The 12,901-nt window shown below is 33.7% G+C and overlaps 1 long non-coding RNA gene across 2 annotated transcripts in view; it reads left to right on the forward strand.

The window, feature by feature from the left end:
* Window positions 1-7,618: 7,618 nt before the first annotated feature.
* LOC111088057 overlaps window positions 7,619-12,901 on the forward strand; it is a 24,190-nt gene continuing 18,907 nt past the window's right edge. Inside the window, exons 1-3 of one of the 2 annotated variants that reach the window (XR_002612674.1) lie at window positions 7,619-7,700; window positions 10,270-10,597; window positions 11,655-12,082. This is a non-coding gene — a long non-coding RNA (uncharacterized LOC111088057). The remainder of the gene's footprint in view (window positions 7,701-10,269; window positions 10,598-11,654; window positions 12,083-12,901) is intronic. The other variant, XR_002612675.1, reaches the window with a different exon arrangement.

Genomic DNA, 12,901 nt, shown 5'->3' on the forward strand with positions numbered 1-12,901 from the left:
ATATTATGGACATATCATAAATACTATATATGTAGTTCTCTCCTTCTTCTCAAATATCCACTTAGGCCTATTCAATTACTTTTTCAATTACAGTTGATAAGCCGAACTGTTTTCTCTATTTTTTTGGACTACTATTCTCTGTGATTCACTTACAATTGTGGCGCGAGATACCGTAATCATTTGGTCTTCTTTCTTTTGAAGATCCTCTGCTCCTTTTGTCAAAGTGCACTCGGGCTGATTCAAGTACTTTAGAATCATGCATTGATGGAATAAAATTATTTTTACTATCTTCTTTTCTACTGTTAGTTTCACTCTAACATATTAAACGTTAGGCTTATCATTTCTACGGTAGTTAACTTCACACCAACTTTATTTTCTTTTGCTATTTTCTGTCTGTCTGCTGCTTCCTGCTCCTCTCACGCTATATATATCATTATCACTTACTCGTCTGCCCGCCTTCTATATTCTCGACGTCAATGAATTATTAACAAAACTTCCTATATTTGTCTGCTTTTAACTCTTATTATAACAAAAGCCAAACAATAATAAAATATTCACGCACAAAAATAAATTAATCACTAATATCTAAACGAAACAGTCTTTTTATATCATGACACTCACACTCCCGTGAGAATTTAAGCACTTATGTAAATTACATGCTACACCTACTTGGGAAGGCTAACAAAAGTATGGTATTAATGGGTTGTGAAAAATTACTTATTGACAAGTTCACCGAAGATTTATAGGGCAAACCCTTTTGGCACAACATGGGTGTCTGACAGAATGTGTTTCTGTTACAACAATATTCAAGATGATCAAACTTAACTACTTTCTAGAAGGAAACAAAGCCAACAGAGGTGTCACTGTGGCTGAAGCTTCTCCATGAAATACTTCAGATTGGTAATATCTTGATGAGCTCCATTGTCATGAGCAAAGTCAGAACGAGAAAAATGGAGTCTGAGTTGATTATGGTCACCAATCTGAATGTGAAGATTAGTTTACTTGTGACTAAAATTGTGGTAACAAGCTGGTTACAACTACGTGCACTGATGCTGCCAGAACTCTACTAAACGTTACTGTGTATCATGTACTCTTGTGAGATAGTGAAGTCTACTTTTATTTTGTTCCGGTTCTGTTTACCGTTCATTTATTATTCCTTCAATCGTTTAGTTCAACTATTAATTTTTAGTTATATTAAAGTACTAACTCACTTTCTAGATAGAACACGTTAAATTTGAGTGTGTTTGTATTATAAAACTTACACAAGCTTCCCCTAGCGGTGGTGTACAGATATTAATGTTGTGAAATATCATGTAAATTAGCTAGTCACGTGAGATGTAACCTCATGGTCTAACCACTAAATAAAAACCTTTCTATGATCTTAAATGAGTCAGTTCACGAGATATAGTTAGAACGAATTATTGCTGAGTATTGCTCGATATTGTTATTGAAGTTTTTAATTTTGGTAAAATGTGTTTGTTTTTTCGGAAATAGGTATTTTCTTCTTCTGGTTCTTTTGTCCTAATTCCTATATTTATTGAAATTAATAACATTGTTATTTATGTTGTATCGTTTATTAACGTTTGTATGATGTCCCGACCAAGCATGGATTTAGTAACTGTTGTTGTTGTTGCACGTCATAACATTTGGATTCAAATGGTTTGGGAGTTTTATTTTAGATTTTTGTTGTTATAGTTTAATAAATTGTGTTTTGTTCCTGTATTTCTGAGGTAAAATAATCTAATTCCAATCAACAAGAACTTGTATAGCAGGCTGCGTGAGTACACATAGAGAAGAAAGTCAAAGCTCCCTCCAAACATATGGAATCATTATAGTACATTGCCATTTTCTGCTGAACTAACGCACAAAACCCACTGTTTGTTTGTTCAGAAATTAACTTGCTTTCCTTGCTTGGACAGCTGTTCCTCTACGTGCCAGTTTTATCCCAAAGATGTATTGTAATGATGGACATAGTTATTCAGTTACATGCAAGAGTATTATTTGAATTGCGAATACGAAAGTGAATAAAGCTAATAATATGACTAATGTCACTTCTACTACAGCATCACATCCGTGAATGAATGTACATCTCTCAGACCGTCACTAAGTGAAGATTGTAAAGGCAATATCGGTGCAGAGCAGCATAACAAACTCAGTAGGTTACAATTTTTATTCACGCATTTGTAACATAAGATCATGAAGAATAAAAGAATGACAATATTGTGTGTGGATTTTAAATGGATGGATCCTGTAACTTGCATTGAGCATTTTAAATGTCTGAATGTGCCTTTACGCACCCATTAATTTGTTATCGTTAACACTAAAAATATCGCTAACAACAGGGAGTAACGAACGAACTGATGAAACAACTCAGTATACTCATTATATGTAAGAGCAATATATTAACTTATCAGATTATCTTTTATTTCTGATCTATGTAAGAAGTTAATAATTATGTGAGTGAACATGTTACTTTACATTCTATACATATATTTCATGAGCTGAATGATGATCAGAAACTGAGATGGGTTGCATGAATCTTATATAATGCCATTCAACATGTATAATTCACCTAATAATTTCAAGCAATTGATGTAGCTTACACTATGAAACTTGCAATGGGAAAAACATCTCCATCTCATTTACATGAGTTATATTCTGGTGTCTGTATATACATGTCAGTGAATAAACGAACTCGTCTTGAAACTGAAGCCAGGCAAGTCTGTACTTGTGCATATTGAATGTGGAGTTTAACATTTGTTGCCAGTGGTTGAATGTCCAATGATAATATGAAAAACATTTACTCAAGTCGATGATTAGGAAATTCAGTCACTGAAATGTTGTTCAAATTAAGTTGTTGGTGCTGGCTTATCCTACACTAGATAGTCCATTCACGTTGGATATAGATCCCAGTGTTGTTATCCCAAATGTAGGAAAGTGTTACCAGTGATAGCTCCTGAATGTATGACCATAAACATGGCACAGTGTTGATCTTGGCTGTAATTTTGTAGGTTATATTGCAGATTAAATTATGTCTGTGTTTGAACTTTATTTTCTTCTTTAAAAATATAACATGTTAATTAGAGTTTAGAATATAAGAAATACAGATTGGTGGTTATTTGTCACTCTACTAATTGGAACAGTTTTAATTAGAGGAATGTCTATACATTATTTAGACCACGATGGTCTGATGTGATTAGATCAGTAGAAGCTGTTAATTGATGTGTTGTGCTCTTTAATATAATTTTAACGGGTAAAGGAGTAATCTACAGGATAACTCCAAAGGCTTGTGAACTCTTAGTTTTTAAACGCATTTATTTTTAATATGTATGTATGTACGTATGTGACCTTACATCCATAATGCACATTAATAAGTATTTGTATATGAGGCGTAAATCGGTAGTCTATTTGTAAAAAACAAGTTTTTTATTTTAGAAACTATGTCTAGAGTTGAATCTGGGAACAGAAGTGGTAAACTTTGAAACCTATGAAATGAAGAAAGGTAATGAAATAAAATATTAAAATATGACGTATTATAAAGTTAGAACTAGATTTGCCTGCAGTGCAGACAATGGTGTGCGTGTGCGCATAACGTAGAAAGTTGGAAAGTTCTTATTTCTAGAAAGGTAAGAAATAAGAAGGTTACTATCTTCACAACTATGCGACAAAAACAGTGCACATCCACACAATCATACACATATATATAGCTATAGCTGAGGGAGACAGTCCCATGCTTAGAGAAAATATTCTGAAAACATAGAGACTGGAAATGTATCAAAACTTCCAGAAATTCGAAAATTTTCGTGACTTCTTCGTAACATTTACTCAAAATCTATCGCGAAGTGAAAGAGTTAATTTACCTGATCATTTTGTGCCTGTGAATATAACTTAATTATTAAAATCTCCCATCAATATCAATGTAAAAAGTGAATGAGTTTAGTCAGTCTATTACACATTTTGGACATATTTTAACAAACGTACGATATCAACGGATAATCTTATCCATTAAGGCTACATTTCCGCACGTAGTATTTAGAAAAACATAAAAGTTAAGACCATACTTCATTTAACGTAAATCCATCGATTGCATCATAACCTCCCAGGAGCTTCCATTACCGACAATGAATGACAATTTATTCCACAAATAACTAACCCTTTTAGAAAAAAAGGTGTCTTAAATGAAATATAGCCTGTATTTTATATATCTCTAACTTAACATTTTTCCTGTCCTACTATTAGTTTCAGGATACTACATACTAAAGAAATCATATAATATGTAAATTTCAATAAGATAACTCATGCCCTTCTTTGTCAAAAGAAACTAAATGAAAAACTCTTTACAAGAGAGTATTTCTATCCCTGGAATCATTGTAGTGCTCTCCTGTCCACCCTATCCAATAAGTCAGTATTCTACTGAAAATACAATTTTGTATATTTTTACATTAGTTAAGTCAATACGGATAAAAATATAACTGTACCAAATATTTCGAGAAAGGACGGTTCTCTTCTTCTGAGCCCGACGTTGCCAGGTGGTTAGGGCGCTCGACTTGTATTGTCGACGAGAAGAACACCTTTCCAATTGACGAGTGAAGGGCGTTTCTGATGAAGGACATTGACAGTTCGCTGTGGATTGAGGAGTTCGAAATAAATTACTTCTTTAATGTCCCACTAACTGCAAAGCATCACTTTCTACGGATGGAGTTCAGTTTTTTTTTTTTTTTTTTTTTTTTTTTTTTGTCTAGGGCTGGGCCATTGTCTTTGGTGTTTAATATTCGGATAGAGAATCCATTTTTCATCCCTGGTGACAATTCTGTCCAAAAATGGTTCGCGCGCGTTACACGCCAGAAGAGACGTAAGTTCATACGTTGGAAACTATGATAATCGGAGAGTTCGTGAGGCACCCAAACTCCTTTTTTAGAGAATTTTCCCATATTCCTTAGATGTTTACGTATTGTTTCATGAGAGATGCAATTTGAGGGCCATTTTACGGGTGTGCTGCCTTGGGTTAAACTCAACAAGAGCACCAATATCAATTCCAACATGTCGGCCCCCTCCATCATAGTTTTTAAAGCTAAAGTCACCTGAACAAAATTTACTGAACTATCGTTGATACTTACGAACGTTCAAAACATTTCCATAAACTTCTTTGATATTATTTGTGGCTATAAAGGCATCGTTTCCCTTCCTATATTCAAACAGCATTACATACCGAATGTGTGTCTCGTCGTGTGCCATCACTATAAGAGATTAGAGTATACTAAACTTTACATATTATATAGGCTACACTAACGTGACGTTTAGGATGCTCATTTAACTATTATATATGATGTACGTTTTTAATGAAAGTGTTCTAAAATGCGACATTAATTTCTTGACGACCTAATATTATTAGTAGCGAACAAAGGCTAGATATAAGTCTAACTAACTTATTATATATATGTGTGTAAAATAATAGAAAGACCAGTGTATAAACTGTTATTAGTAGAAATAAAGAGATTGAAAAAATAATTTCAAAATGAAATGAAAAGCAGGTTTGACGTGAAAAACCTTATTTATATAATTTACAATACTCAATTTGTTTCTTTCTTCATTTTTCTGCTTCTAAATGTTTATAACTGTACATATAATTCAGTTTGGTTTGTTTTAAATTTCGCGCAAAGCTGCACGAGCGTTATCTGCTATAATTTAGCAGTGTAAGACTAGAGGGAAGGCAGCTAGTCATCACCACCCACCGCCAACACTTCTAGGGCTACTCTTTTACCAACGAATAGTGGGACTGACCGTCACATTATAACGCCCCCACGGCTGAAAGGGCGAGCATGTTTGGTGTGACGGGAATTCGAACCCGCGACCCTCAGATTGCAGGCCGAGCATCCTAACCACCTCGTCATGCCAGGCCTATAATTCGGTATCAGCTGTTTTTGCTATCTCGAGTTGTATTATTTATACCTAATGCCGAAATTAGGTGAAGAAGAAATGAGAACATTCCAAAAAAATCCAATAAATGTTCGAAATATAGCCCAGCACCTAAACAAAACGACGCATTATATTCATATTTTTGGGTAAATAAGTAGATTGTAAATTGTACGTAGGTTCAACTATTTTTAGCAACATTCATTTATAATCTCAAGGTTTACATGCACTCGTCAACGAAGATCACGTAAATATTCAAACATCGAACGGGAATTTTTTGCAAGCCTTAAGGCAGGTAATCAACACTACCCATCGCCAACGCTTGGGCTACTCTTGTCAGAACAAATAATGGAATTTTACCGTCACTCTTAATGCATCCATGACCACTAAAATACGAAGCGCTTTTCTTATTTATTGGCGATAATTGGACGCAAACCACGAAACATCAGCTCTAAAGTCCGGCACGCTAACCACTAAATCGCATTTGGACCACAGTAGTAGAAAAAACTCATCTGTATACTGTAAACCATTTGTTTTTACTTTTACTTGATTTTAAGTTGAAGTTTTAATTTAATAACCATATGTTTTTCTCTTGTACTCTCTTGCCTCGTGTATTACACATATAGATGGGACTAAACCTTCGTTATATCGATGTAATTAAAAGAACGTGTGTCAGTCAGTCCATGCGTGTGTGCGTGCTAGCTCACATGGAAACCCAGCAATCCTATTGGCTAATTGTACAGTTATACTTTTACGCCTATACGACTCCAAAAGTAAATGACGTTTAATTAATGTGTATTGTTCTATAGGTGTGCAAAACTACGACGCAAGGAAACATTAAGTTAATTCTCTACCTTTCTGTGGCTTATAAACAAAGGAATACAATTACATCTTAAACAATTAGACCTACTGTTTAAATACGCTTCCTTCGCGAAGCATGAGTTTACCCGTTATATAAACTCTGGCAATTAGCCTTAATAGTCACTGTGAAAACTTTATTCATTTTCGATGCTCTACAGCTAACGCATTGTGCAAAATAAAATAATTGCAGGTTTGAGGTGATATATAAATAAGATTTAGACACGTACATACAAGACATTAACAAAAAACAAAACGTAATAACAGTTGATTTCTACACTTTTTGACATCATAATTTTAAAAATTTACTTTTTTTATAATTATTACACATTTACAGTTATCCCAATTCGTACGCGAAGAACGAGTTTACCTGCTAGGAGGGCCCGGCATGGCCAGGTGGTTAGGGCGCTCGACTCGTAATCTGCGAGTCGCGGGTTCGAATCCCCGTCACACCAAACATGCTCGCCCTTTCAGCCGTGGAGACGTTATAATGTGACGGTCAATCCCACTATTCGTTGGTAAAAGAGTAGCCCAAGAGTTGGCGGTGGGTGGTGATGACTAGCTGCCTTCCCTCTAGTCTTACACTGCTAAATTAGGGACGGCTAGCGCAGATAGCCCTCGTATAGCTTTGCGCGAAATTCAAAACAAACAAAACAAATACACATTTCGTTGTCTACGATTACAATTCGTTTGTATTGTGCTAGAAATGTTACATTTAAAGAAGTACTGTTACGATAAAGATACTAATTTGGCCGGAAATGTTTTGCGGGTATCTGCTAGTAAAAGATTATTTTTCGAAAAATATTTTATAATGTTTTGGCGCCACTTTAATAGATAGAAATAAGAAGACAGAAGTAATTGTCTGTTCAAAGTCAGCAGGAAGTGTGAAAGGTGTTACTAAAACTTCCAGAAAAGATGATAAATAAGAGGTATGAATTTATAGAATAAATAAATTGTATTTCTATAACAATAAAAGAAAGTATAATTAGAATAAAAGTTTAAGTTAAAAAAGGAAAGTATATTGTATAAACGTTGATTAATTTTATTTATTTTCGGGCATCTTAGATTTAAATACATTATACGTGTAATGTATAATTCATAAATTATATGTTTGTACATTTGGAAAATGTATATGTATTTAATTTACATTACAAAAACGGTATTTGATTGTTTTTTATAGCTTATAGATCCTCACTAAAATTATATTCTGAAGAGACGTTTGAAGTTACGAAACCGATTGACTGAACTAATAAAAGAGGAAAAAATAGAATATTCTGATATTCCATTGCTAGTATTTTGTTATAATCACTTATATATGGTATATATTCACCCCAGTGATCCTAAGTTTTAGCAACATGTAGCATGAAAGTTCGAGAGAACATTGCTGGTATTGTGCCCGAGTGTCCCTAACATTTTCAGTGGCAGCACAGCGGTTAAAGCAGTTGACAATAAAAATTATCATATTAATTGGTCATTTTTGTTTAGTTTTAATTCTCTTATAAAGCCTTACTGAATAATGCAAAAATTTTTCTTCTCTAGGCGTGTGTCTAAAAAAATGTAACTTTTAAGTATTTAAACAGTAAAGATAAGAGTAAATGTATTCTTTCCTTGCATTGTTAGTGTTAACACTACACAGCAGCGTTTCAGTTACAAATTCTGATGTTTAACCTAAACTTTAGTTTAGGTGAATTTAGCTAAGTTTTATGGGTTGTAGGAATCGGTTATTCTGCATTAACAATTAAGGATGAATAGTAATGGAAACAATAATACCATAATTTGTAGAAATAAAACTGTATTTACTTAAAATTTAATTTTCATGAGTAAAGCAAAATACATAAACTATTACTACAGTTTTAGTTTTACAAACAATTCATCTAATCTTCACAGAACTTCTGAACAAGTAGTTGAAGTCGTATAATTTTGAGAAAACTTCAATTCCACAATGCAATCTGACATAGTTCCAATAAAGTAACCTTGACACATGAAGTTTGAGAAAGTAACTAGAAAGAAAGAATAACCTAACTTTGAAAATTAAGCACAAAAATCTGCTTAATGACAAAACATTAACAAACTTAATAATTGTAACTTGCAACACTTCTAACAAACTTTCAAACAATATTTCATATGTTCTTGGGTGTTTGACATATCATTCTTATTTCTCTTGTTTGTTTTTTAAGATTTATTTTGCACAACACAACAAGATTACGGTTTAACCAATCTCGGTGTGTGACAAATATTATACCACGAAGAAGTCCTACTGATTCCCATATGTATATCATTAAATTATTTAAAAGCATTTTATGTTAATGATCCTGGTCATATATATATTTTGAATCTTCAATCTTCAGGCTTACAAAAGAAATAATTATCTGTACAAATAAAGTCAATTTCACTATTTCTGGTAGAATGGTCAGAAATATTGCTAATATTCTCTCTTGTGAAAAACAATCTCGGCCACCTCACAGTCTTTAACACAAACTGTACCATCAGCATCTTTTATGGGCCCAATCTTTAGCATTCTTAAAAATAATCCTTACTGTTTTGATGTTATCAGTAAACTGTTTCTCATAGGCACCTTTTTTATTTCTTTTCTAATCAAATCCTGAGCTTTTCTGTAGGTCTGTAAACCTGCCATTATATCTATTGGCTAACTCCACTCTTCTAAAATGTGAAAGACATAGTTCTTATTAACTGTACAACTAGTTTTAACAATAATATCAAAAGTAATAATTTTACAATTACTAGTCCTTAAATGCTCTTGCATGTATAATTTCTAACCATTTCATTCCAAGAATATGGAACCAGATAAAAAATAGCATCTTTCCATATGGATTTTTCACATGACAAGTGATAAAACCTTCAAAATTTAGCATCATGAGAAAAGGACAGCCAAACTCAAATTTTAATTTCTGAAAATAATAACTTTGCATATTTATATCAGCAATTTAATCACAGCCTGTCGAAAAAAACAAAAGCATTCCCCCATCGTGAACTTTGACTCAACCAAAAAACCTTCCCCTCATATTGGTAATATCTTTTAACTTGAACATTCAACTAACTTCTTACCAACAGATCTCCTTCACTTTTTTCTTATAAGTGTGGAAGAGGCTAAAGCCTTCATTTAAAAAAACAAAACATAATAATTCCAAACACATTTAATATTTAAATTGCTATCAAAGCTTCTAATTCTCAAAAATTTTGTCTCTCGTATCTGTATGTATTCTAAAATCCATGGCATTCAAGTCAACAATTTTTCTCACCTCTAGAACTTACCCATTATCTCAACATAGTTAAATTATGCCTGTCTTGTGCAAATACTTCTATGTATTATAAGCTAGTTTACCTGTTCAGTATATAAGAATAATCATGACTCATCCTCTCAGTCTTATTTGAAAACTGTTATGTTCTGTCTCTGCTGAAGATTTTGTATATGTTACTTGATTAAGTAAATTGCTCTTATCTAGTAGATAAATAACAAATATGTATCTTCATACACAGGTCCACCAAGAGAGCTGAAAGGCCAGGGATACTTCTTTGTGCCCACTGCCTACCAGAGTTCCCATGAGAATGGCAAAAAAGTGTACAGAATGCATCAAATCAGTATAGAATGTTTAAGCAAACATGAACCATGCCTTCAAGCACTTGTGTGTATGTGGCATAGTTACAAAAACCTGTTCAGGGGAGGAGAGCACACTCTTCCATGGTGCCCATGATTGGTCTGAGCAACCCTGTTCATCGTAGCAATTCTTTCAGAAGTATCTGTTGAAATCGGTGATTTTTGGCACATTATTTCAACAAAACAATTTATGAGAAAATAATGTGTGAGGTAAAACTTTGCAATTCATGCATGAACACTACTGGCCATGTCCTCTCGTTTCAATGTACTCTTGATTTCTAACACCTGTCAGTAGCGAAAATATTTTGAAAGTGCTTTGAACTGATTATTAGGACAAATTATGAATTTGATAATTTAATCTGAAACCTGTATTGAATCAACAGAAATCAGCAATACCACTAGTACCCCTTAAAAGTTTAAGCTTTAAATATAATCTATATACTTATATTAACCCCTAGTATCTATATGCTTAGTATTTCATACTTTTGGTGTATCACCTTCCTGTTGGTAAATGTTTATCATTTAACATTTATTCTTTTCTGCATCACAAGAACAATTCTGTGTAATTTCCACTAAAGACTATGTTTGTAAGACTAATAATTTCTTCACTAATCTTTTAGCTGCTATGCTGTATATATCCTATAGAAAAGATGAAGGGTCCAATTTTGACAGAGCTCTGCTTTGATCAGAACTTTTGACCAAGTAACCCATGTCTTAGGCCACAATTTTTATGAGAAATTTTCATTACCAATAAAACAAATGCTGCCATAAAGTGAATGAGATTATGAGATACAAGGTTGTTTGGATGTGGCAGCAGTTGGAGAATGCAGACTTGGCCAAAATTATGCATTCGATAACAGACAGTTTATTGTGATTGATATATATTTTCTTTAAAGCATGGATAGTATGTGATTGTGCAGCAGTAATTTATAACACTGGCCAACAAAAACTTTGCTAGTGGAGAAAACTCAAGTGATTTGGGGTAATTTGGTGATGCTGATTTCAGAAATTAAGTCAGAATTTGTCCTTCACCTCTAGATTTTGAGTTATTGTAATATCTCAATATTTTGTTATCAGTAAGTGAAATACCGTGCAATCAACTTAGTCCAATAGACTTATGCTGTGAAATTAAGTTTACGCGGACAGTTTAATGGGTAAAAGACATACATACATTTTTGAGAACTTCAAACATTGACTGTATTGTTTTGGTGTAAAATTCCAAATATATTGTTTATATATATATTATTTATTCTTAATATAATTGTAGTGAATTGCACCACTTTTCCTTCATTCCCACACTCACCTGCTCCATCCGGGAATCTCAAAACCCTCACGTGCTCAGTTTGCTGAAAACTTCAAGTCCCTCAACTGAACATAAAAGGAGCAGAATCAAATGCCTCTCTCTGTGCTTCTCACTAACTCAGTTGGTCACTCCTCCTTGATCCGGTCACAGTCAAAACAGAGTCCGATCATCTTCTTTGCATCATACCTGTGATATAATCAAATTCTGCAAAATTTGTTTTTTAAAATCTTTTAAACTCTAGTTCTGCAAATAAATTATTTGATATTTTTTAGAAAATTGCTTGAAATGCTGGCTGCCTTCAGTTCAAGTAAAGTGCAAATATCACCCAAACAGTTTCTGATACATTTGTGGAAAATATATTACAGTTTCACAAAGGAGAAACATCACACAAGGTAAAGGTAAAGCTTACTACCACTATTTTGGGTATAAAATTGGGGACCAAGAAAATTACTAGGCTCTACATGTGTGTTATACAGTTTGCACATCTTTTTTGAAAGAGTGGCTGAATAAGAAGAGGGCAAGTATGCTATTTGCAGTTCCCACGATATGGTGTAAGCCCAAAGATCATCTAACTGTCTGTTATTTTTGTATGAATGTTTCTGGATATTCAGGCAAAACTAAACAATATCCAGATCAGCAGTGAAACCAGTACCTCATGGGGATGGTCTTCCAGTGCCACATCCACCAGTGAATTGGGAAACAGAAGAGTTATCCTGTGAAGAAGACCATGAATCATCTTCATCTAGTAATTCTAGTCCTGTGGCACCTCAACATAAACTGCCTCGTCTGATCATACAAGACTAAATGATATCATTCGTGATTTGTTTCTATCAAAGCACATGGGGGAATGTCTTGGCTCTCATTTACAGCAATGGAATTTATTAGCTCCAGGAACAAGAGTTTCAATTTACCAAAGTTGCTGTCAAAGTTTTGCTTCTCACTACAGCATGAAGATTCTTTGTGTTTGTGTATAAATGTTGATGTACTAATGGAAGAATTTGGTACTGAACATCATCCTAAGGAATGGAGCCTTTTATCGACTCATCTAAAGTTAGTCTGAAAGCTGTACTCTTGCATTAAGCCATTGATTATGTTGCTCATGCTGTCAAAAGCATGAGCAATTTGTAAAAGCATGCAGATTATACTTGAGAACATCACATATGATCACCATAGGTGGAACATATGTGGTGATCTAAAGTTATTGCACTCCT

This window comes from Limulus polyphemus, unplaced genomic scaffold (genome assembly GCF_000517525.1).
Source record: "Limulus polyphemus unplaced genomic scaffold, Limulus_polyphemus-2.1.2 Scaffold3060, whole genome shotgun sequence".
Taxonomy (NCBI): domain Eukaryota; kingdom Metazoa; phylum Arthropoda; class Merostomata; order Xiphosura; family Limulidae; genus Limulus; species Limulus polyphemus.